Genomic DNA, 27,148 nt, shown 5'->3' with positions numbered 1-27,148 from the left:
AATCAATGACTTAGAAATGAGGAGTGACACCTCTGCAGGCAAATGTATTGATAAGACTGATGAGTGACAACTGATAAACTTGTTATAAAGAAATAAAACAAAAAAACCTATTAAATTCAAGAACAAGAACTCAAAGCAAACTGTCCAAGCCTAACATGTAGAAGAAATAAAGTTGTACATTGCACAGAAGACTCTGAGAGTTTCACCATTGTACACCATTGGGTTTCCTGTAAATGGCTGATCAGCACCTGGGGAGAAAACATGCAGGTTCCCTGGTCCCACCTCACACTTCCTGAATCAGCAGACTGTTTTGACTTAGAAGAAATGCTAAAAGGAGTTCTTCAAGTTGAAATGAAAAGACACTAATTAACATGACAATATATGAAAGTATAAAACACATTGATGAGGGGGGAGGTTAATAGCTCAGGGGTAGAGAGCATACTTAGCATGGCCAAAGTCCTGGATTCAATTCCCAGTACCTCCATTAAAAAAATAATAAAACACATTGATAAAGGTAAGTAGACTGTCAAATTCACAATATTTTAATATCATAATCATAGTGTATAAATCACTTTAGTATAAAGGTCAAAAGACAAAAGTATGAAAAATAACTATAGCTACTATAATTTTAATGGGTACATAACTTTAAAAGATGTAAAGTATGAAATCAAAAACATAAAATGGGGGGAGCTAAAAGGGTATAGTTTTTGATGTGACTGAAATTAGGTTCTTATCAGCTTAAAATAGACTGTTATAAGATTTTTTTTGTTAAGTCTCATGGTAACCACAAAGCAAAAGAATAGAGTAGATACACAAAACAGAAAGAGAAAGGAATCAAAGAATATCATTATGAAAAATCATCAAATTACAGAGGAAGACATCAACAGAGGAAGACAGGAATGAAGGAACTACAAAACAGCCGGAAAAAATGAAAAAGATGCTTATAGTAAGTCCATACCTATCAATAATTACTTTAAATGTGAACAGATTAAATTCTTCATTGAAAAGACATAGGGTGGCTGAATGGACAAAAATCAAGATATGTGTATATGCTGCCCACAAGAGCCTCACTTCAGTTTTAAGTATATATACATAGGTAGAAAGTGAGGGAATAGAAGAAGATAGTCCATACAAATGTAACCCCAAAGAGAATAAGGGTAGCCATAAGCATATCAGACAAAACAGACATTAAGTAAAAATCTGTAACAAGAGACAAAGAAGGTCATTATATAATGATAAAGGCTTCAATTCATCAATAGGATTTAACAGTTTAAATATATATATATACAGCCAACATCAGAGCACCTAAATATATTATGTAAGTATTACCAGATCTGAAGGCAGAAATAGGCAGCAATGCAATAATGGTAGGGGACTTCAGTAACATACTTTCAATAATGGATACATCATCCAGATAGAAAATCAGTAAGGAAACATTGGACTTGAATTACAGTGTATTTTAGATAAAATAGACTTAACAGACCTCTACAGAGCATTCCATCCAACAATAGAAAAATGTGCAAATACACATTTTTCCCAAATGCGCACAGAACATTCTCCAGGATAGATCACATTTTGGATCACAAGTCTCAACAAATTTAAGAAGATTGGAATCATATCAAGTATCTTTTCCAACTATAAAGATATGAAACTAGAAATCAATAACAAGAGGAAATTGTAAAATTCACAAATATGTGAAGATTAAGGAACACACTCCTCAACAGTTAATGAATCAAAGAAGAAGTCAAAAAGAAAATTTAAAATATCTTGAAATAAATGAAAATGGAAATATATTATACCAAAAGTTATAGGATGCAGCAAAAGCAGTTCCAAGAGGGAAGTTTTTAGTGGTAAACACATTAAGAAACGTGAAAGATCTCAAGTAAACAACCTTGTTTTGCACCTCGAGGAGCTAGAAAAAGAAGAATGAACTGAGCTCAAAGTTAATAGAAGGAAGAAAATAAGATCAGAACAGAAATAAATGAAATAGAGACTAGAATAACAGTAGAAATAGAGACTAGAATAACAGTAGAAAAGATCAACAAAATTAAGAATTATTTTTTTAAAATCTAAACAAAATTGACAAAATTTAGCTAGGCTAACAATTAAAAAAACCAGAGAAGACTCAAATAAAATCAGAAATGAAAGAGGAGATATTGCAAGTGACATTACAGAAATTCAAAAGATCATAAGAGACTGCTTTGTACAAATATATGCCCACAACTTTGATAACCTAGAAGAAATGGATACCTAGAAACATACAATGTACCAAGTCTGAATCATGAAGAAATAAAATATCTGAATAGACCAATAACTAGGAAGGAGATTGAATCAGTAATAAAAAAAAATCTCCCTACAAAGAAATGCCCAGGACCAGATGGCTTCACTGGTGAATTCTACTAAGCATTTATAGAAGAATTAATGACAATCCTTATCAAACTCTTACAAAAAATTGAAGAGGAGGGAATACTCCCAAACTCATTATGAGATCAGTGTACAAGGAAAGACAGACAAAGACCCTTTAAGAAAAGAAAATTTAACCAAGGAGGCGAAAGATCTGTACACTAAAAACTATTAGACATTAATAAAAGAAATTGAAGAAGACACAAATAAATGAAAAGTTATCTTGTGTTCATAGATCAGGAGAATTAATATTATCAAAATGTCCATACTACCCAAAGCAATCTAAAGATTCAGTGCAATCCCTATCAAAATTCCAATGTTATTTTTTCACAGAAGTAGAAAAAACAATCTTAAAATTCATACGGAACCACAGAAGACCCCAGATAGCCAAGACAATCTTGAGAAACAAGAACAAGCTGATTTAAGTTCTGTTACAAAGTATGGGATTGGTATAAAAATACATATATCACTGGAACAAAATAGTCCAGAAATAAACCTACACATATACAGTCAACTAATATTTGACAAGGGTGCCGAGAACACACAATGAGAAATAGGAGAGTCTCTTCAATGAATGATGTTGGAAAATTGGAATGAAATTTGACCCCTGTCATACACTATTCACAAAAATTGACTTGAAATGGATAAAAATTTCAATATAAGACCTGAAACCATAAAATGCCTAGAAGAAAACATAAGGAAAAACTTATTGACATTGGTCTTAGCAATGATTTTTTTTTGGATATGACACCAAAAGCATAGGCATCGAAAGCACAAATCATCAAAGGGGACTACCTGAAACTAAAAAGCTTCTGCACAGGAAAGGAAACAATCAACAATGGAAAGATAACCTGTGGGAGAAAATATTGCAATCTGTATATCTAATAAGGGGTTACTATCTAGAATATATGAAGAACTTATACAACTCAATAGGAAAAACAAACAAAACCCCCACAAGAAACAAATCCAATTTAAAATGTGCAAAAGACCTGAAAAGACATTTTTCCAAAGAAGGAATACAAATAGCCAACAGGTATATGAAAAAGTATTCAACTTCACTAATCATCAGAGAAACACAAATCAAAATCACAGTGAGAAATCACTTCACACCTGTTAGGATGTCTATTATCAAAAAGAAAAGTGATAACAAATGTTGGTGAGGATGTGGAGAAAAGGGAACCCCTGTACAATGTTACTAGGGATGCAAATTGGTTCAAGCATTATAGAAAACAGTATGAAAGTTCCTCAAAAAATTAAAAATTGAACTATCATATCCCACTTCTGGGTATACACCCACGGAAATGAAATCAAGATCTTGAATAGTTATCAAACTTCCTAGTTTATTGCAGCATTACTTACAATAGCCAAGAGATTTTCCATATACCCCTTTCCCTACTCATACATATCCTTCCTTATTATCGATATCCCCCACCAGAAAAGTACATTTGTTAACAAATGCTGAACCTACAAATGACATGTCATAATCACCCAAAATCCATAGTTTATATAACAGCTAACTCTTGGTGTTACACATTCCATGGGTTTGAACAAATGTTTACTGACATGTGTCCATCATTATGGTATCACACAGAGTATTTCACTGCTCTAAAAAGTCCTCTGTACTCCATGTATTCATCCCACCCTGTCAACCCCTGGCAACCACTGACCTTTTTACTGTCTCCATAAAGTCAAATAGTTGGACTTTGTGCCTTTTCAGATTGAATTCTTTCACTAAGTAATGTGCATTAAGGTTCCTCCATGTCTTATGTCTTGCTAACCTATTTCTTTTTAGGGCTGAATAATATTCCATTGTTTGGATGTATTCACTTACTGTGGGACATCTTTGTTGCTTCCAAGTTTTGGCAATTATATAAAAGCTGCTATAAACACCTATGTGCAGGTTTTTGTGTAGAGAGAGTTTTTTATTTATTTGAGTAAATACCAAGGAGAGTGATGGTTGGATCATATGATAAAAGTATGTTTACTTTTGTAAGAAACTGCCAAACTGGCTTCCAAAGTGGCTCTTACATTTTCATCAGCAGTTAATGAGTTCTTGTTGCTCCACATCCAAGCCAGCATTTGGTCCTGTTAGTATTCTGGATTTTGGCCATTCTAATAGTTGTGTAATAGTATCTCATTGTTGTTTTAATATGCATTTCCCTGATGACTTATGATGTAAGCATCTTTTCAGTTGCTTATTTGATATCTGTATATCTTCTTTGGTAAAGTGTTCAGATATTTGGTCTTTTTAAAATTGGTTTATTTGTTTTTTTACTGTTGAGTTTTGAGAGTTCTTTGTACATGTTGGATAAAAGTCTTATATCAGAAATGTGTTTTGCCAATATTTTCTGAGTTTGGGACTTGTATTTTCACTGTCTTAACCATCGGTTTCACAGAGCAGAAGTTTTAAACTTTAGTAACAGCATTTTTTCTTTCATGAATTGTGCTTTTGTATCTAAAAATTCCCCAAAATTTGCTTTTCAAAAATCAGTAGAACTTTACTCACTTCCATTCTTTTGCCATGAACAGAAAACTGGAGAAAGCAAAAATGTTGTGTGTTTACAAAGGTAATTGGCCTCTTTACCCAGAAAAGATCAAAACCTCTAAACGACAACGAGGAAAATAAAAGCACCCTCCTCTACATCTCCTGAGCTGACCCTTGTCATCTTAGAAAAAGCCTTCAGTCTGCTGGCCAGGGACTGTGTTTATGGCCAATTCAAGTTAAGGGCAAGAAATGAGACCAATTTGTTCCTGTGATATCCTTAAGCATAGTTTTGTAAGTGCTTTAAAGTCATCGTCTACTAATTCCAACATCTGGGTCGTCCGGAGGTCATACTTCATTTACTGTGTTTTTTCTTGAGAAAACAGATTTCTGTTTCTTTATACATTAAATAACTTTGGATTGTATCTGGGACATTGTGAAAAATATGTTGGCAAGACTCTGGATTCCATTATGTTTTTTTTTTTTTTTTTAACTTTTTAACTCCCTTCATTCATTTCTCTCACTCCCAATCCCCCACCTCTGGCAACCACCAATCTGTTCTCTGTATCTATGAGCTTGGTTGATTGATTGATTTCCCATATAAGAGAGATCATATAGTATTTGCCTTTGTCTGACTTATTTCATTTAGCATAATGCCCTTGAAGTCTAACCATGTTGTCACAACTTGCAAGATTTCATTCTTCTTTGTGACTGAATAATAGTCCATTGTATATACATACCATCACTTCTTTATGCATTCATCCATTGTTAGACACTTAGGTTGTTTCCATATCTTCACTGTTGTAATTAGTACAGCAGTGAACATGGGAGTGCGTATGTCTTTTTGAATTAATGGTTTTGTTATCTTTAATAACTACCCAGGAGTGGAATTGTTGGATCATATGGTAATTCTATTTTTAATTTTTTGTGGAACCTCCATTCTGTTTTCCATAGTGGCTGCACCAATTTCATTCTTACCAACAGTGCACCAGAGTTCCATTTATTCCACATCCTAGCCATTATTTGTAATTTCTTGTCTTTTTGATAATAGCCATTTTGAAGGTGTGAGGTGATATCTCATTGTGGATTTGATTTGCATTTCCCTGATGATATGTGATATTGAGAATCTTTTCATGTACCTGTTGGCCAACTGTATACCTTCTTTGGAAAACTGTCTACTCAGATCTTCTACCCATTTTTTGTTTATTTATTTATTTAACATTTTTTTATTGATTTATAATCATTTTACAATGTTGTGTCAAATTCCAGTGGAGAGCACAATTTTTCAGTTATACATGAGCATATATATATTCATTGTCACATTTTTTTCTCTGTGAGCTACCATAAGATCTTGTGTATATTTCCCTGTGCTATACAGTATAATCTTGTTTATCTATTCTACAATTTTGAAATCCCATCTATCCCTTTCCACCTTCCACCCCCTTGAACCACAAGTTTGTATTCTATGTCTATGAGTCTATTTCTGTTTTGTATTTATGCTTTGTTTTTTTGTTTTTGTTTTTGTTTTTTAGATTCCACATATGAGCGATCTCATATGGTATTTTTCTTTCTCTTTCTGACTTACTTCACTTAGAATGACATTCTCCAGGAGCATCCATATTGTTGCAAATGGTGTTATGTTGTTGGTTTTTATGGCTGAATAGTATTCCATTGTATAAGTATACCACCTCTGCTTTATCCAGTCATCTGTTGATGGACATTTAGGCTGTTTCCATGTCTTGACTATTGTAAATAGTGCTGCTATGAACATTGGGGTGCAGATGTCATCCTGAAGTAGGGTTCCCTCTGGATATATGCCCAGGAGCGGGATTCCTGGGTCATAAGGTAGGTCTATTCCTAGTCTTTTGAGGAATCTCCATACTGTTTTCTACAGTGGCTGCACCAAACTGCATTCCCACCAGCAGTGTAGGAGGGTTCCCCTTTCTCCACAGCCTCTCCAGCATTTGTCATTTGTGGATTTTTGAATGATGGCCATTCTGACTGGTGTGAGGTGATACCTCATTGTAGTTTTGATTGGCATTTCTCTGATAATTAGTGATATTGAGCATTTTTTCATGTGCCTATTGATCATTTGTATATCTTCCTTGGAGAATTGCTTGTTCAGGTCTTTTGCCCATTTTTGGATTGGGTTGTTTGGTTGTTTCTTAGTAAGTCGTATGAGCTGCTTATATATCCTGGAGATCAAGCCTTTTTCGGTTTCATTTGCAAAGATTTTCTCCCATTCCGTAGGTTGTCTTTTTGTTTAACTTATGGTTTCCTTTGCTGTGCAGAAGCTTGTAAGTTTCATTAGGTCCCATTTGTTTATTCTTGCTTTTATTTCTTCTAGGAGAAAAGTTTTGAGATGTATGTCAGATAATGTTCTGCCTATATTTTCCTCTAGTAGGTTTATTGTATCTTGTCTTATGTTTAAGTCTTTGATCCATTTTGAGTTGATTTTTGTGTATGGTGTAAGGGAGTGTTCTAGCTTCATTGCTTTACATGCTGCTGTCCAGTTTTCCCAACACCATTTGCTGAAGAGACTGTCTTTATTCCATTGTATATTCTTGCCTCCTTTGTCGAAGATGAGTTGACCAAAAGTTTGTGAGTTCATTTCTGGACTCTCTATTCTGTTCCATTGGTCGATATGTCTGTTTTTGTACCAACACCATGCTGTCTTGATGATTGTTGCTCTATAGTATTGTCTGAAGTCTAGGAGAGTTATTCCTCCAGCCTCTTTCTTTCTCTTCAGTAATGCTTTGGCAATTCTAGGTATTTGATGTTTCCATCTAGATTTTATTATGATTTGTTTTAGTTCTGTGAAATTTGTCCTGGGTAATTTGATAGGGATTGCATTCAATCTGTAGATTGCCTTAGGCAGTGTGACCATTTTAACAATATTGATTCTTGCAATCCAAGAGCATGGGATATCTTTCCATTTTTTAAAGTCTTCTTTAATTTCCCTCATCAATGGTTTATAGTTTTCTGTGTATAATTCTTTCACCTCCTTGGTTAGGTTTATTCTTAGGTATTTTATTACTTTTGGTGCTATTTTAAAGGGGATTGTTTCTTTACTTTCTTTTTCTGTTGATTCATTGTTAGTGTAAAGAAATGACACTGATTTTTGAACGTTAATCTTGTAACCTGCTGCCTTGCTGAATTCTTCGATCAGCTCTAGTAGTCTTTGTGTGGACTTTTTAGGGTTTTCTATATATAGTAACATGTCGTCGGCATATAGTGACACATTCACCACTTCTTTTCCAATTTGGATCCCTTTTATTTCCCTCTCTTGCCTGACTGCTGTGGCTAGGACTTCCAAGACTATGTTGAATAGGAGTGGTGATAGTGGGCATCCTTGTCTTGTCCCAGATTTTAGTGGGAAGCTTTTGAGTTTTTCACCGTTGAGTACTATGCTGGCTGTAGGTTTGTCATATATAGCTTTTATGATGTTGAGATATGTCCCCTCTATACCTGCTTTGGTGAGAGTTTTTATCATAAGTGGGTGTTGAATTTTATCAAATGCTTTTTCTGCATCGATTGAGATGATCATGTGGTTTTTGTCCTTTCTCTTGTTGATGTGATGTATTACATTGATTGATTTGCGTATGTTGAACCACCCTTGTGTCCCTGGGATGAACCCCACTTGGTCATGATGTATAATCTTTTTTATGTGTTGTTGGTATCTATTTGCTAATATTTTGGTGAGGATCTTGGCATCTATTTTCATCTGTGATATTGGCCTATAATTCTCTTTTTTGGTAGTGTCTTTGCCTGGTTTTGGTATCAGGGTGATGGTGGCTTCATAGAATGAGTTTGGGAGTATTCCCTCCTTTTCAGTCTTCTGGAAGAGTTTGAGAAGGACTGGTATGAGTTCTTCTTTGTATGTTTGGTAGAATTCCCTGGTGAAGCCGTCCGGTCCTGGACTTTTATTTGTAGGGAGGTTTTTAATTGCTATTTCAATTTCATTTCTAGTGATCGGTTTGTTCAAGTGGTCAGCTTCTTCTTGATTCAGTCTTGGTGGACAGTATGTTTCCAGAAACTTGCTCATCTTCTCTAGGTTATCCAGTTTGGTTACATACAGTTTTTCATAATATTCTTATATGATATTCTGTATTTCTATTTTATTTGTTGTAATTTCTCCATCATCCTTTCTTATTTTGCTAATTTGTGCTCTCTCTTTTTTCTTCTTTGTGATTTTGGCCAGAGGTTTATCGATTTTATTTACTTCTTCAAAAAACGAGCTTTTGGTTTGATTGATTTTTTTCTATGGTCTTTTTAATCTCTATTTTATTTATTTCCTCCCTGATCTTTATAATTTCCTTCCTTCTGCTGCCTTTTGGGTTTTTTTGTTTTTCTTTTTCTAGTTCATTCAGCTGGTGGGTTAAATTGTTTATTTGAGATTGTTCTTCTTTTTGAGGAAGGCCTGTATCACTATAAACTTCCCTCTGAGCACTGCCTTTGCTGTGTCCCATAAATTTTGTGTGGTTGTGCTTTCATTTTCATTTGTCTCAAGGTATTTTTTAATTTCAGCTTTGATTTCCTCATTGACCCATTGGTTTTTTAATAGCATATTGTTTAATCTCCATGCTTTCCTTTTTTCTCCTTTGTTTCTCTGTTGTTGATTTTTAGTTTCATGGCATTGTGGTCAGTAAAGATGCTTGAGATAATTTCTATCTTCTTAAAATTGCTGAGGTTTCTTTTGTGCCCAAGTACATGATCAATCCTGGAAAATGTTCCATGTGGCTTGAAAAGAATGTATATTCTATTTTTGGGGGGTATATTGCTCTGAAAATATCCACCAAGTCTAATTTTTCTATTGTATTATTTAGTTTCTCTGTTGCCTTATTTATTTTCTGTCCGGAAGATCTGTCTAGTGATGTTAATGTGGTGTTAAAATCTCCATTTATGATTGTATTCCCATCAACATCCCCCTTTATCTCTGTTAGTAATTGTTTTATGTACTTAGGTGCTCCTATATTGGGTGCATATATATTAACGAGTGTAATATCCTCATGTTGTATCACTCCTTTGATCATTATAAAATGTCCTTCTTTATCTTTCTTTATGACCTTTGTTTTAAAGTCTATTTTGTCTGAAGTCAGTACTGCAACACCTGCTTTTTTGGTTTTTCCATTTGCATGGAATATCCTTTTCCATCCTTTCACTCTCAATCTATATGTGTCCTTCTCCCTAAAGTGGGTCTCTTGTATGCAGCATATTGAAGGGTCTTGCTTTATTATCCAGTCTGCCACTCTATGTCTTTTCACTGGAGCATTTAGTCCATTAACATTTACAGTAATTATGATAGATGTGTGTTTATTGCCATTTTGAACTTAGCTTTGCAGTTGATTTGGTATTCCCACTTTGTTCCTTTCTTCTTCCTTTTGTGGTTTGGTAATCTTCCTTTGTATTATCATGGATTTTATTTAGTTTTTGTGACTCCCTTGTAAGTGTTTGGATGTGGTTACCCTCTTCTGTAAGTCTATTAGCCCATTACTATGTCTTGAACCCATCCTACCAAAAACAAAAAATTTAAAAAAAAGTAAGAAAGAAAGAAAAAAACTATATTTTCTTGCTTCCCTATCCCACTCTTAATGATTTAAATGTCTTCTTTTACAATTTCGTGTTTATTTGTAATTCATGAGTTATCACCTTTCCAGTTATGAGTTTCTCATTTCTGTAGCATCCTGCTGCTTTTCTATTTAGAGTAGACCTTTCAATATTTCTTTCAGCATGGGTTTAGTGTTGCTAAACTCTTGTAGTTTTTGCTTGTCTGTGAAATTCTTTATGTCTCCTTCTATCCTAAAGGATAGCCTTGCTGGATAAAGTATCCTAGTCTGCATCTCTTTTTCATTCAGGACTGTGAATATATCTTGCCCCTCCCTTCTGGCCTGTAGTGTTTGTGTAGAGAAATCAGCTGAGAGCCACATGAGGGTTCCCTTGTAACTCACTCTTTGCTTTTCTCTTCCTGCCCTTAGGATCATGTCTTTATCCTTGACTCTGGCCATCTTGATTATGATATGTCTTGGTGTAGGTCTGTTTGGGTTCTTCCTGTTTGGGACCCTTTGAGCTTCATGTATTTGGATATCTGATTCCTTCTTTAAGGTTGGGAAGTTTTCATTCATGATTTCTTCAAAAACCTTTTCAATCCCCTTTGTTCTTTCTTCCCCTTCTGGGACCCTTATTATGTGAAGATTGGCACGGTTTATATTATCCCATAGGTCCCTTATGTTGCTTTCATTTGTTTTTATTTGTTTATCTTGCAGTTGTTCTGATTGGGTGCTTTCTGTTGTTCTGTTTTCTAGGTCACTAATTCATTCCTCTGCATTATCTACTCTGCTTTGCACAGCCTTTAGATTTGTTCTCATCTCAGCAAATGAGTTTACTAATTCTGCTTGGTTCTTCTTTGTAGCTTCTATTTCATGTTTGACATATTTTATATCTCTAAACACTATCTCTTTTTTTAGTTCATTCAATACTTTGATCAATCCTTTCTTGAAATCTTGATCTAGTAGGCTATTGATGTCTATTTCATTGATTGTTCTTTCAGGGGATTTCTCTTGTTCTTTTAATTGGGAGTGGTTTCTCTGCTTCTTCATCTTGCTCATATCTCTCTGGCACTGTGGCTTATTGAGTATCAGTTATATATTGTGGTCCTTAAAGGAGTTTATTTATTTATCTATCTAATGCCTATGTAGGAATAAACTTAAAAAGTAAAAGAAAAAAAAAAAAAGGAAAGAGAGAAAGAATTTTAAAAGAAGGGAGAAAAAAAGGTTTGAAAACAACGTATAATCAATTATAGAAGCGCAATTTGAATTGGACTAGCTTTTGAGTTGAGACGTCTTTTTTTTTTCCTAAAATCCCTTAAAAAAAAAAAAAAAGAAAGATCCAAAAACAATATTTGAAACCTATTTATAATCTATAACAGGAGAGCAAAACCAAAAGAATGAAAATGAAATCAGGTAGATTATGTTTTTTTTTAAAAAAATAATATAACTAATTTAATAGACAAATTTAAAAAGAAATTAAAACTAGAAGTAAAAATTAAAAAGAATAGAAAATTGAACAGATAAAAAATACGATAAAATAGATATTTTAAGAGAAGGGAGAAAAAAAGGCCTGAATATAGTGTATAGTTGATTATAGAAGAGCAATTTGAATTAGACTAGCATTCAGATTGAGATCTTTTTAAAAACCCTCAAAAAAAAAGTAAAAAAGATCAAAAAATGACACCTGAAACCCATTTACAATCAAGAACAGATCAAACCCAAAAGAAGTGAAAATGCAATCAAGTGGATTCTCTTTAAAAAATATAACTACGTTAAGAGAGAAACCCAAAAGGAATCAAAACTAGAAGCACACACAATTGTCTACAAAGAAAAATTCAAAAAGGAACCAAAACTAGAAGCATACACAACCTTCCAGAAATTAGAAATCATTAATGTAATAAAAAATAGAATAGACAAAAAAAATAAAAAAAAGATATGATAAAGAGAGAATTCCGAAAAAGGGGAGGAAAAAAAAAGCCTGAAAACAGCGTACAATGAACAACTGAAGAGTAAGTTAAAGCAGAACAGCATTCGTGTTGAGACGTCTCCCAAAAAGCTCCAAAATAGGACAAAAGAGGAAAAAACACATTTGAAACCTGTGTACAATCAACAACAGGGGATCAAAACCAAGAGAGAGAAAAATGACACAACATGGATCTTTCAAAATAACAACCATACCATTTTAAAAGGAAAAATTCAAAAGGGACCAAAACTGGGTGGATATACAAGTGGTTAAAAAGCAAAAATCAAAAAGGTAACAGAAAATACAACAGGCAAAAACAGATTTAAAAAAAACTAAAAAGGGGAGGGGGTGTTCTGGAGACTGTGTGCTCTTAATGAGAAGTCTTTCTGTCTTCGCCCTGTTTCGTGAGCTCGGCTTGTTGTTTCCCGAGGCCCTCTGTTGGCGCCCTTGTCTGTGCTGCTCCCAGTGCCTTTGGCAAGCAGATTGCGCCCCCTCCCCGCACAGAGTTCCTGCCGGAAAGGCTAGGGGCCATCCACCGTCTCCCGGTGCCGGTTGCTCCAGGCTGCCGCCCGCTCTGCCCCTGGTCGGCACTCCGCTGGCGGGTCCGGAAAGACTGTAGAACAGCACCGCCCCTGCTCTGTGTCCAAACTCAGCTCCTTGTTTGTTCTGGCAGCGTGAACTTTGTGAAGCACCTGGGTGGGAGGATCCTATCTGACTCAGGCTGCAAACAAGTCTCACTCCTGCCTAGGAGGTTGCAGAGCCCCCGGGTGTGGATTCAGGTCTCAGCCCCACCCCCGCCCCGGCGCTGTGCACAGGAGAATATGGCGGCTGTGGCTTAGCCCCACCTCTGTTCTCAGGAGAAGTGCCAGTTATGGCGGTAAATGTCTGAGGTGACAAAGACTATGGTGCCCTTCACCACAGGGCACACCAGCCGTGTTGCTTTGCTTTTTTCGCAATTTATGGGGTACCGAGGTTGTTCTGCTCCATATCCCCTCCCAGCCATGGCGCGCAGCCTCCTGCAGTCCCCCGGGGCTGCCTCAGTGCAGCCGCCCCGGACCTCTGCCCCGCTCGGGCCGCCTGCCCCGGCCCCAGCTGCCGGCTGGTGACTCAGGCTGGGTGTCGTGGGGACCCTTTGTGCCCATTTAACTCAGTTCTGTCGGTCAAGGGCTGCTCTGTACAGATCCGAGCCTCAGAGGCTCCCCCTCCGTCCCGCTGGTCTCTCTGTTGGAGAGGGGGAGACCCAGCCAGCCAGCGCCAGTCGTCCTTTGTCGCTCCCTCCCTGCGGGACCGGTTCGGCACTGTTCAGCCTTTTTGTCTTCCTTTTTTTTTTTCTTTTCCTTTTTTCTACCAGATTTTTGGCGTCTTTGTCTTTTGAAGAGGACAATGTTCTGTCAGAGTTCTGAAGGTGCTCTGGATGGCTGAGTGGGCCCGTAGATGTGAGTCTTGTTGTTTCTGTGGGAGAGGGTGAGCTATGGGTGTCCTACTGCTCCGCCATCTTGGCCTCTCTTTCTACCCATTTTTAAAGCAGATTATTAGTTTTTTGTTTGTTTGTTTTTTTTTTTTTGCTATTGAGTTGTATGAGTTCTTTATATATTTTGGATATTAACCCCTTATTTGATATATCATTTGCAAATATCTTCTCCCATTAGGTAGGTTGTCTGTTAATTTTGTTGACGGTTTCCGTTACTGTGCAGAAGCTTTTTAGTGTTATATAGTCCTACTTGTTTATTATTGTTTTTGTTGCTTTTACTTTTGGTGTAAGATTAAAAAAGATCATCACCAAGACCTGTGTAAAGGAGTTTACCACCTATGTTTTCTTCCAGGAATTTTATGGTTTCAGGTCTTAAGTTCAAGTTCTTAATCCATTTTGAATTAGTTTCTGTGCATGTTGTAAGGTAATAATCCAGTTTCATTCTTTTGCAAGTGGTTGTTCAGGTTTCCCAACACCATTTATTGAGTAGACTATTCTTTCCTTATTGATATTCTTGGCTCCTTTGTTGTAAATTAATGGACCATACATGTATAGGTTTATTTTTGGATTCTCTGTTCTGCTCCTTTGATCTGTGTCTATTTTTATGCCAATACCATATACTGTTTTAATTATTGTTATTAAATATAAGCTTTATAATATAGCTTGAAATCAGGAAATGGGATGCTTACAGCTTTGTTTTTCTCAAGATTGCTTTGGCTGTTTGTAGTCTTTTGTGGTTTCAGATAGATTTTAAGATGGTTTCTTCTATTTTCTTAAGAAATACCATTGGAATTTTGATAGGGATTGCACTGAATCTGTGGGGTTGCTTTGGGTAGTATGGACATTTTAACAGTATTAATTCTGATCCATGAACATGGGGTATTTTAAAATCTATTTGTGTCTTCTTCCACTTCTTTCCTTAATATCTAGTAGTTTTCAGTATACAGGACTTTCAGCTCCTTGGTTAAATATACTTCTAGATATTTTATTCTTTTTGATGTAATTGTAAATGGGATTTAAAAAAAATTTCTCTTTCTGGTAGTTCGTTATTAGTGTATAGAAACACAATAGATTTTTGTATATTGATTTATATCCTGCAACATTACTTAACTCGTTAGTTCTAATAAATTGTGATAAAATTCATAAACCGTGCAATTCACCATTTTAACCATTTTAAAGTGTACAGTTCATTTGCTTTTACTTCATTCATAATATTGTGTAACTATCACCACTGTCTTGTTCTAGAACATTTTCATTACCCCAAAAGGAAACCAGCACTAGTTGATCACTCACTTCCCATTCCTCCCTGGCCCCAACCCCTGGAAATCACTAATCTGCATTCTTTCTCTATGGTTTTTCTTACACTTGATATGTCATATAAATAATATGAATAATACAATACCTGACCTTTTGTGTCTAGCTTCTTTCATTTAGCATTATGTTTTCAAGGTGAATCCATGTTGTAGCATGTATGAGTACTTCATTCTTTTTTTATGTCTGAATAATATTCCATTATGTGGATATGACACATTTTGTTTATCCATTCATCAGTTGCTGGATATTGGGGTTATTTCTACGTTTTCACTACTGTGAATAGTGCTGCTAGAAATATTAATGTACAAGTTTTTGTTTGAATACCTGTTTTTTATATATATATATAAAATATAAATATATATATATATACATGGGAGTGGAATTATTTTGTTATGTGTTAATTCTTTATTTAATTTTTTGAGCAACTCCCAAACTATTTTCCAAAGGAGCTGCACAATTTTATATTCCCACCACTCTTTATCACTGAGAAAGCTCCAAAGTGTGCGGGAGTAGGGAGGGAGTAAAGAAGTCCCTGAGCTTATCACTCAGGGAGCCACTGGATAGGTCAAAACACATAGCCACAATTTTTTGAGAATAATGTCTGTATTGCTCTCTCTGACATCATCAAAGTGCACCAGGAATCTGGACAACCATCTTCATGATTGCCACCTGAGCTAGAGGGTGGGAGATTTTAGGTGAGTAAGATAAAATGCCACAACCCTCTCTTACCAAAATTCAGTAGTTCTTTTCCTCATTAAGTGTTCTCTTGGATGCTGTAAGGTTTTGATTAGATTCCAGAGTTCTGAAAAAGTTGATTTTGACATTTTTTTTTTGTCAGCTTAATCATTGCTTTAATGGTGGGATGGAGCTTTGGAGTTCTCTGCCATTTTTGGTAACATCACTCCTATTATATCATTCATTTTTTGAAGATATTTCTTTTGTTTTTTCAGTTTGGCATAGCTCAGATTGAAAATTTGGTCTTTCCTATAGAGAGCAATAGCTGAAGTTTTATTTCAGTTCTTCTAGCCTTTTCTGGGCTGATTGGAATTTGCCCTGTGCAAATATTATTCAAGAGTAAGCCAGAGATTTGGGCAGAGTTCACACACAGAATTTGGTACACTCCTCTCTAGCTCTCTTCTTTCTGGGATGTCTTTCTTTCTAGATGCTGTGGTTATCTTGGAGCCTTTCCTTAACACATCAAGCCACTAAGACTGTGTACTTCTATCTAGTTTTTAGTGTTCCAAATGTCATGTACTTGGGCCTCGGTTCTTTGCTTTTTAAATAATTTAAGAGGAGTTCTTAAAATGAAGTTTCAGGCACCATCTAGTTGGGGAAGTTTATAGGGTATTTGGCATCTATATTGGTCTTCTAGATCTGTCTTAACAAAATACCACAGAATGAGTGGCTTAAACAACAGAAATTTATTTGTCACCGTTCTGAAGGTGGAAGTCCAAGATTAGAATATTGGCATGTTTGATTTCTCCTAAGGCCTCTCTTCTTGGGTTGCAGGTGGACACCTTCTTGCTGTATCCTCACATGGCCTTTTCTTCATTCATGTATAGCAGACTCCTGGTGTTTCTTTCTGTTCTTATAAGGACACCAGTCATATTGAATTAGAACCCCACCCTCATGACCTCATTTATCCTTAATTACCTTTTTAAAGTCCCTGTCTGCAAATGCTGTAACTTTGGGGGTTAGGACTACAATGTCTGGATTTGGAGGACACAATTCAGCCCAGAATGGCATCTTCTTAGTCTCATGACATAACTGACATCAATGAGAGCTGTGCTTGTTCCACCGAGGCAGGCATGCAAAATTTAAAAATAAAAAAGAAAGAAGAATTCAAAATCAGCTTCCCAAAGAAAATACCTGAAGTGTGAGTGCCCACTTCTTGCTGGCTGAGTGACAGTTTTATACCAGAGGTCTCCTTGGGTTTTGCTTTTCTGCTAGTGAAAACAAAACTTGTAAAATGGAAGCAATCAGCTAAATATTTCCAACTAGTTATTAGTTCTCTTTAAAAGCAGAGAAGTGTCAAAATTTAAAGTTTATAGACTTTTTTCTCTCTCCCTAAGTAGAAAAAGATACAGGTGCTGTTAGCAATGAGGAATCCGGAATGTTTGGGAGTTATTTTACAGAAAGAAATGAAATTGTTCTATAAATATTGTAGTTTCCTTTTAGATGCACACTGGATGCACAGTGCTTCAGTTGGAGAATGTTCTTTGAACACAAATATTTCAGACAGTGGTGTCAGGAGTGTCATGCTGTAGCAGATGTATGTAGTCATGGTAAAGTGCAGTATCTTCACAATGGGCATATACTCTTCACTCAGAAGTTAATGGTTGCTAAATTCATAGCAACATGTGACCTCACTGCCCATTGGTCATCTTTCTGTGAAACTGGCTTCCACAGAATGCTAACTAGGAACTCATTTTTAATGCCAAATTCTAGGCCTGCTTCAAATATTTGGGAGCCCCCTCAAGGGACCTTGTGGTTCACTTTTGTGCCATGCTGTAGACATCATGTTTCTCTAGCCGGAATATTGGGACTCATGATTCTGATAATGAGACAGAAAAATTGAAATTGAGACCATTCCAGCACATCTAGGGTATCTGATATAGTAATAGTAGCTATGAAGATGTCTAGCAGGCCTAAGATGTCTAGCAAAGAAAGCCAAGGAATTGTCTACTGGCGGAACTGTTTCCGGAGAGGAACTCCTGTGGGAATGGGTTGACACTGGGTATTCTGTAAGTCTTCAGAATAACTTTAGCAAGAAACCAGAGGATTATGGTTCAATTGGAACCTGGATTAAATTGAATTGATTTGACTATCCATGGGAAGTCCACAGCTTCTGGTGTACTTTTTGAAGCCCACGACCAGTATGAACTTTGTTTTTCACCCTGTTTGCTAAAACATTTTAAGCAAACTAAATGAATCTTTCTTTCGATTGTACTTCTAACTGAATTACCGTATGCTATTTGGAAATCATAATTAGTTTTGAAATTTACATTTAAATATAAATTGTGCACTATCACACTGATTGATCTGAGTCTAGGATAAGGAGAAGAGAATTATTCTCATAGTTTTAGTCTTACTATTTACTCCAATGCTTCATCTATTGCATGGAATCCCAAATGTGCCTTAAAAACTCTGATTGGTGTATAGAGGCTTCAACTGCGTATTATTCTTTCCTCAGCTTCTCATTTTTACATCATCTCTCATTCATTTAGAATGCAGTTTTAATTTCCATGGCCAGTGTGGCTTTTCTGTGTTCTCTTAAAGGAAAACTGCCGAGGTTGATAGGTTCAAATTTGACTTTTCTTCCTAAGTGCATTTATGTGTTGCCAAGATCTTCCTGCTTCCTTACATGCTTTTGATTTTAATGGTTGATGCACTGCCAGTTGACTCAAGGACCAAGCAATTACAATAATGTCAGCCCTCAAATGCGATTGTATAAATCCAGAATAGTCTGCTGCTTTTCTTTGTACTTAAAGAGTGTAACAAGAACAGTGCCCAGGAATCAATTTAAGAACAATAGGCTGTTGAGTTAAAGCATTATTATCATTAAGAGGTATTTTTACAATGCTTCGCATTTTAGCAATGATTAAATCTAGGTTCTCAGCCCACTCCTGCCATGACTTATTAGGTCACCTTGGGCGAGTCACCCTAATGCCTCTGAGCTTCCTCATTTGTAAAATAAGGGGTTGGACTGGATGTTTTTCCAGGTTATTTAAGATTCTTAAATTTATGATTGATAAAATTATTCTGCTGAATACTTTTCAAGTTAATCCCACTTTTATGATTAAAAATGGAAACAGTGATATTAAAACTCAGTGTTATACAATAAGTCTTTTACAAAACTGACTTGAATTCCTAATTCTTGGCTCATGCTAACACTATTGGTTTTAAAATGTGAATAATACAAAGACAATTTTTAGAGGCAAAAATGTTTTAGACATCTGGTGTTGACAATTATTTATTGTAAATTATATAAATATTTAAGAACATAAAATTAGGCATACATTTCTTATGCTTGTAGCTTCTACAAAATTGAAGGAAATCAATAAATTAAACATTGAAAAACTTAAAACTTTAACTTAGTAAGCTGAACGATGTTGTTTTGCTGAAACTGAAACATCTATTTGCATCTATTGAATGTTGAATTTGATCCTGTCTGCTATGGGATGGGTTTCTTTGAATTTGGCACATCTAATTAATAGTGCCATGTCATGACAACTGTTTAACCAGTTTCCTTTATTTATTTGTACAGCAAACTGGGATGTTATTTGGCCTCAACTAAGTGCAAGTATATCATTTACTTACTTAACCTACCTTTCCCTTTTCTCCTTAGCTTTTAACAATTAAAGCAGTGCAACTTAATGCCAGTGTAAATGTAACACAAACATGAGCACTGAGGTTATGTGGCAGAAATTATTCATTTGTGCATTAGTAATTCATATGCCAGATACTTCTATGTGCCAGGTCCTATTCTAGTCCCTGGGGATATAGCAATGAATAAAAATGAAAAAGGCTCTGCCTTCACAGAGTTTATATTCAACTAGGAGTCATCAGGATGATTTACAGTATTAATTTTACACTATTTTAAAATAAAAACAGAAGTAAAAATGTTACTATAAGGAACTTGCTGACCCTTGGGAATAAGTCCATTGCATATTTCTAAGAGATCCATGGATCCAAATTTGAGAAAGCTTCCTCTCTTTAATTTCTTTCTTTTGCATTAGAAACTTCCTAACTTTTGCAGTACCTTTAAAAATAGAACAGTTTGTCTAGTGCATAACTTTTGGTAGAATTTTAATTTGCAAGGAGCTGATACCTGGGCCACATTGCCCAGGCAGCTAAGTTAAGGCAGCGTGGCAAAATGGAAAGAGCGCCTGTTCAGGGATTTGAAGACTGGGACTCTTGGCTTGGTCTGTCATTTAGCAGACTGTGTGACCTTAAGGAGGGCATTAAACCTCTCTGAACCTCAGTTTCCTCAGCTTCAAAATCATTCATTCTTACCTTTTTGGGAACGATAACTCTTTGAGAACCAGATGAATCCTATGAAGCTTATGCATACTAAATGGCTTATACACATGAAATTTTGCTTATGAGTTCAGAGGACTTAAGAACTCCTACCGTTCAGAGATAACCACTAGTAATTTTTTGTTGTAAATATTTTCTATTATTTAGTTAGTGCTTGTCCTCTAAACAATATATTGTGACAACGTTTCCATTTTTCTGCAACATAATTTTAATGGATATATTGTAATACATTTAAGCAATGGCTTATCACTAGACAACATAGTACATACCCGTGTCTTTTGCATAGCATCAGTTCTCCCTGTTAGTGGTAATTGTATCCCACATTTCTTTTGTAGACATATGCTATTTTAGCCATGTTTCTGGGTGAGATTTCTCTAGCAAAGCCATATGATCAGAATCAGAGTTTATATGTAACCAAGTTAGATCTAGTATGATGCAAGAAAGCATTTGTTAGCAATTCTGGGGAAAAGAAGATTTTCATGCTCTGAATTTGATAGTGTTTAAGTGATGATCATTAGGTGGACCAGTTAGAAAATGAAGCTGACCCTCAGAATAATCAGACTCATAAGGTGGATTGTGGTGACATTGTTGGAACCTGAAAACAGCTTTAAAGCCTTTGGATATTTTTCAGTTATAAGAACCAATACGTTTTCATTTTGTTTAAGCCCTTATAAGTTGAATTCTTGGTCACTTGCAACTTAAAGAACCCTAAATACAGACATTTAGGTTATTTTCAAAATTTTGACTATTATAAATAATGCTACAATGAATATCCTCACAGTGTTAACTCTTTGGAGTATCTTTAATTATTTCTTTAATGTTAATTCTATAAGTAGAAGTCATATTAATTCTGGAGTGTAATTGTCTGGTTCTGTTTTCTGCATCACGTATGGCAGAACTGAATTTAGATACAAATTGATGTAGATTGAATGGTTTATTAGCATGAACCAATGGTAATATAACATTTTTTCTTTTCCACCCAGGATTCAATCCACAATTATGCATTGCACTTAGTTTTTTATGCTTCTGTAGTCTCCTTTAACTCATAGTAGTTCCTTGATCTTTCTTTTTCTTTCATGCCATCCATATTTTTGGAAAATACCTGCCAGTTGTTTTACAGAATGTCTCTCAGTTGGGTTTGTCTGTTTCCCTATGAGTAAATATAGGTTAGGAATTTTTTATAGGAAAATTATATAAGTGGTGTTGTGTCTTTCTCAGTGCATCATATTAGAGGGTATGTGATGTCACTTGTCCCATTATTGGTGATATTAACCATTTTTCCCTTGGAAATTAGTAGGTTATACATGAGAAGATTCTCTGATGCTGTGTATCTTTTTCTCCTTAAAATACTACACAATAGTTATAACATCTTTTTCTGATTGTTGCCTGAATTGATTATTGCTATGATGGTTGTAAAATGAAATATTCTAACTCCATCATTCCTTTTACAGTTATTAGTTGATATTCTGTAGTTAGAATGAGCTTTTCCTTCTTTCTTATTCACTCACTCACTCATTCATTCTTTTACCTTTACTATCAGCATATACTGTTACATTCTTGTGTGCTTAAATGTGTTACCATTCTTTGTTATCATTAGTCTTTTTTAAAAATAAACTTTAAGTTTTGGAATAGTTTAGGTATATAGAAAAATTGCAAAGATAATATACAGTTTCTGTGTACTCCCCACCCAATTCCCTTTAAAATTAACATCTTACATGAACATGCTATATTTGTCAAAACTAAGAAACCAACTTTGGAACATTGCTATTAACTAAATTAGAGACTTTATTTGCCTTTCCACTAATACCTTTTTTTCTGTTCCAAGATCCAGGCCAGGACACCACAATTCATTTAGTCAGTATAGCTCCTTAGTCTCCTCTGATCTGTAATGTTTTCTCAGTCTTTCCTTCTTTTCATGACCTTGACAGTTTTGAAGATTTACTGGTCAGATATTTTGTAGATAGTCCCTCACTTTGGGTTTGTAAGATATTTTCTCATTATTAGATTGGGGTTATGGGTTTTGGGAAAGAATACCACAGAGGTAAGGTGCTTCTCTCATTGCATTCTATTTAGTGGTACATCATATTAACCTGACTTATCACTGATGACATTAACTTAGTGTCTGCCAGATTTCTCTCCTGAAAATTTCTATTTCCCCTGTTTCTTTCTCTATTCTTTGGAATAGACATCCTTTGGCAAGAAGCCTGTACTCAAGGCTTTAAATTAAGCTCCACTTCTTAAGGGAGGGGAGTATCTACATATATTGTTTAGAATTCTTTTGTAAGGAAAATTTCTTCCTTCAATTTGCTCCCATTTATTTATTAAATCATTTATCTATATTGCTATTGACTTATGCATATTTATTTTATACTTTGGGTTATAATTCAGTACTACATTAGTTTTTTTCCATTTGTTCCACTTTTAGCCATTTGTAGTTCTTTTTTTAAATGTATATAATCATCTTTATTATAATTCATTAATACATTTGAAACTGACATGGATCTCTTTAATAAGACATCTAGGTTCTAACGGGCATATGCTTTCCACTCATTGTTAGAAAATCCAGTTTACTTCAGAATAGTAAAAAAGGTCAAGTAATATCTTAGTGTTATTATGACAAGTTTCCAACTCATAGGAAACCTGGAAGGGTCTCTGGGCTCCCAGGTCAAAAGACTATATAGACCTGCCCACACTCAAATGTCTTCTGGAATTCCTTAAAAATTTCAGTGGGCCCCTGGTCAACAGGATATTCTATTACTCTGCTGGTCTTTAAGGTGCAGTTCTAGGGTTAAACACTGTGCCCAGACATTTTCAAACTGTCCAGGCTTATCTTCCAAAGATGGTGTACTGCTTACTTTACCAACTCTCCCTGCCAAAAACTTAACGCTTTGGGGTCCTTTATTTGATTAACTGCATAAGTGTTAACTACACAGTTAGGTAAGGCTCCTCTTCTCTCCCCAAATCAAATTGTTTGGAATCCCGAATGAATGCTGTAAAACAGAGCAGGTAAGAGCTTAATCCAGTAGTACTGCAAAACTGATTAAAGCAGATTTTTCCTTCACTTTGGATCAACCCAGATCCAGGCTGGTTGATCTAGAAAGCTGTTTCCTGCATGGTTTGTCTCTCCAGTCATTGTCCATAGGACCCTGAGAAGCTGTAGGAATATGCAGGTGCAAACTCAAGGCCTGGCTTTATCTCCAACATTGTGGAAAGGGACTGTACAACATGGGGCAGAGCCCTGTGCTCCCCTACACTACCTGGAGAGAGCCTGGGGAGAGTGACTTCCCAGGGTATCCATGTTGGTCATTCATAGTTCTTTTAGCTTGGCTTCTGGGTCTTTTTTTTTTTTTACATGTTCCTCCCCAGCCCAGCAATTTCTTACTTTCTATCATCACAAAATGCTCCAGGCTGGTCTTATATTTTCCTTCTCCAGCCCTAGAATCAGCTCTTTCTCCAAATATTATTTTTGACTCTCAATTTTCCCAAGATTTGGCCAGTGAGAACCTTTTTAAGCTGGCTTCTTGATTATCTTAATATGTCCCATCAATTTTTAAGCAGTTTAAACTTTGTTGCACAATAAGATGTTCCAGTTTCACCTTACTACATTTTTTTCTCCTGCTGTGGAATCTGCCATTTATCCAGATAATCTTGTTTCATTTTATTTGGGAATGATACTGAGAAATCAAGATCTAGGCACTAGGTGTGCTAATTGCTATTAGAGACTCATTGCTTTTAGGATCTTTCTGCAGACAGAGCTAAGTTCATGGTTCTTCTTAGCTTTCTCTCATTCCATGTTTGTAATATTCTTTTCCCACAGTGAGAACTGTGGCTCCCAATAACTTTAATATTTACTCATTTGCTCAATCCTGTAATACTTACTATATATATATATAATATATATATATACATATAATACATACAGCATAGTTTCAGGATTAGAACTCTCATATCTCTATAAATAAAAACTAAATAAGAGGTCAAGATTTGTTTGTAGTTCTTCCGTATCTTCAGCCTGAGGGTATATTCAAAATATTATTGTATTAGTCAGGGTTCTTTAGAAAAACAGGACCAATAGGAGATTATATGGAATTGGCTTATACAGTTATGGAAATTGAGAAGTTCCACAATCTGCTGTCTGCAAACTGGAGACCCAGGAAAGCCAGTGATGTAATTCAGCCCAAGTCTGAAGGAGTGAGAACCAGGGGAGCTAACAGTGTGAATCCTAGTTCAAGGGTCAGAGAAGATGAGATGTCCCAGCTAAACAGTGGAACAGGAAAAAAGGGACGAACTCCTCCTTCCTCTACCTTTCTTCTATTAAGGCCCTCAAGAGATTGGATGATCCCCACTCACATTGAAGAGGGTAGTCTATTTTACTGAGTCCACTGATTCAAATGTTCATCTCATCCAGAAACGCAATCATAAACACACCCAAAAACAACATGTGGGCACATATGGTCAGTCAGGTTGACACATAAAATTAATCATCACAGTTTTGTTCTATAGCAGGGTCAGCAAACTTTTTCTGTAAAGGGCCACATAATTTTTTAGGCCTGGTGAGCCACATTATCTCTGTTGCAACTACTCAACTCTACCATTGTAGCAGGAAATCAGCCAAAGACAATAAGTAACGAAAAAGCCTGGATATGTTCCAGTAAAACTTTATGTGCAAAAAGCAAGTGGTGATTTGAATTTGGTCAGTGAGCCATAGTTACCTGGATTCTAAAATTATTTAGATTTTTTCTTTTTTTTATTACATTTTGTCTTTAGACCTAGGACATATAGAACCAGTTCCTTGCATTCATTTTTCTTTTCTTTTTGAGATTATGTTATTTATTTCTCTATGGAGTCAATTTTAGGGTGTGTTTTCCTAATTCTTCTTGATTTAACTTTATATTTATGATTTGCAGACTTCCTGATATTTTGTTTTGTACCCTGGGCAAGCTGCTTAATTTAGGAGGAGTAACTTTGGGTTTTCTAATTTAAGAAATTACAAGTGTAGCCAGAGAAGTTAAATAAGAAGATTGCCCTGACCCTGTGCTGGGCGCTTTACAGGCATTATCTTATTCAATGCTCATCATAGTACTACCACAGTTTACTGAATCAAGATTCCATAGATTATAAGACATGCTTTTTCTCATTTCAGAGATGTTAAAATGTTAGAACTGATGAAACAATATAATGTAGGTACTGTTATTTTTGTTGTTTTAAGAGTGAGTAAATTGAATCAGAAAGGTTATTTGCCCAAGAGTACATAGCTAATAGGTGGCAGATTCAGGAAACAAACCTAAATCTCTTTCCCCTAGATGTTTTCTATTGCCTTCCCTCTCTTTTTCCTTCTCTCCCTTCCTCCCTTTTTTCCTTCCTTTTAAACATTTAAAATTTTTGTTACTGGGGTTTACCATCTTTATCAAAAATTGGCTCATCTGATTGTTTACTTATCAAGCTTCATCCTTTCCATCATCTCAGTTTTTTTGAAACCTACCTTCTCAGGAATCCTTACCTCAAAACTAGAAATGAGTTGGAGATTTCCCATTATCATGACCTATTTAGAATGTGCCACTTATATATTTTATTGTTTATTTTATATAACATTAACATTAACTTTCAGTAATTATTATAGGTCTTTTGTATGATCAAGCCTTTGTTAAATTTTTCACAATTTTGTTTAACCAAAAAGGCCCTTTTATGTATTGTATATTTCAACATAATTTACTTTATTGTATAAATTTCTAGGGAAACAAAGTTGACATGGATATATATGCTTTGGGATAGTATTACGTATATGCTTTGAGATGATAAAGGGGTGATATGCCTAAGGGATAAATATAGGAAGAATAATTGTCTGTAATTGAATTACATCATGAATGGACCTGTATATTGTCACATATTCAAGTACCAATAGTAATAATATTCCTGCTACTAAAAACAATAATATAAAAATAACAGGTAAATAATGAGCATTTACTGAGTGTTTCCTACATTCAAGCATGTTTGAAGTGTTTTATGTGCATTCATACATTAAGTTTATTTTATTCTGAAATTCCATAAATAAGTACAATTATTATCCCCATTTTATAAAGAAGACAAATTACTCAAGGTTACATACCTAATAAGAGGCTAAGTTAGGGTACAATATTTAAGTGCTGGTTTAAGTATTTGAAACTATTTCAGCTCAGTGATGATAGATAGTACATTACAGATATGTATAGCTTCCTATAGAGAAATAAGTTCATGAAATAAATTTATTTCCAAGATATTATTTATTCTAAGAACTCCCCTCTTATATAAGCCAGGACTGTGGGTGCTTCCTGGGGTCAGACTCTGAAGCTGTGTGGGAGAGGTTTAAGTATGGCCAGTGAATCTCAGAACACAGGGCCAAGGCAGCTCTGGAAAGCGAAGTTCAGGTTGTAGTAGACATTGTAGTTGTTCCCTCAGCATTCATTCCCCTTCTCTGGGTCACCTGATTTTCATTTGATTATCTACTCCTCTTTGACTCAGCCCACATGTTTGTGGGAACTTGACTTCACTCTAGGGGAGGGGTTGCATCTGCAGCAACATAGTCCAATCATCTGGTCAAAATTTTGGTTTGGAGGTGACATATGGGCTGACTTGAGTCAAAGATGTTGGAAAAGATATTTTCTGGCAACTTCTAAGGAAGAATCACTCTTTATCTTTCTCATATTCAAAACTGTTTTGTTCAGATAAAGAGCCTGGAAGTACTGCAGCCATATTGCTACTATGAGTGAGGCGGGCCTTAGGGTAAAGCTGATATCATGCAAGAGAAAGCAAAGAAAGAGAGTAGATCTTGAGGGTTCTCACCACACCAAAAACCAATAACAAAACAAAAAAAGTAACTCTGTGAGGTGACAGATGTGTTAATTAATTTCACTTGTGCTAGTCATTACACAGTGTATACTGGTATCAAGCCA

General features: G+C 35.5%; 1 long non-coding RNA gene and 1 other non-coding gene across 4 annotated transcripts in view; one reads left to right on the top strand and one right to left on the bottom strand.

The window, feature by feature from the left end:
* LOC123614783 (uncharacterized) overlaps window positions 1-27,148 on the top strand; it is a 654,335-nt gene that overhangs the window by 20,902 nt on the left and 606,285 nt on the right. The window lies entirely within an intron of this gene.
* LOC123614799 (small nucleolar RNA SNORA73 family) lies at window positions 23,319-23,522 on the bottom strand. Its single transcript, XR_006722276.1, has one exon. It is a non-coding gene; the product is annotated as a small nucleolar RNA SNORA73 family (small nucleolar RNA).

This window comes from Camelus bactrianus, chromosome 1 (assembly GCF_048773025.1).
Source record: "Camelus bactrianus isolate YW-2024 breed Bactrian camel chromosome 1, ASM4877302v1, whole genome shotgun sequence".
In the NCBI taxonomy this organism is placed as follows: Eukaryota; Metazoa; Chordata; class Mammalia; order Artiodactyla; family Camelidae; genus Camelus; species Camelus bactrianus.
The sequence above is the reverse complement of the archived record's forward strand: the minus strand, read 5'-3'. Positions and strand labels throughout refer to the sequence as shown.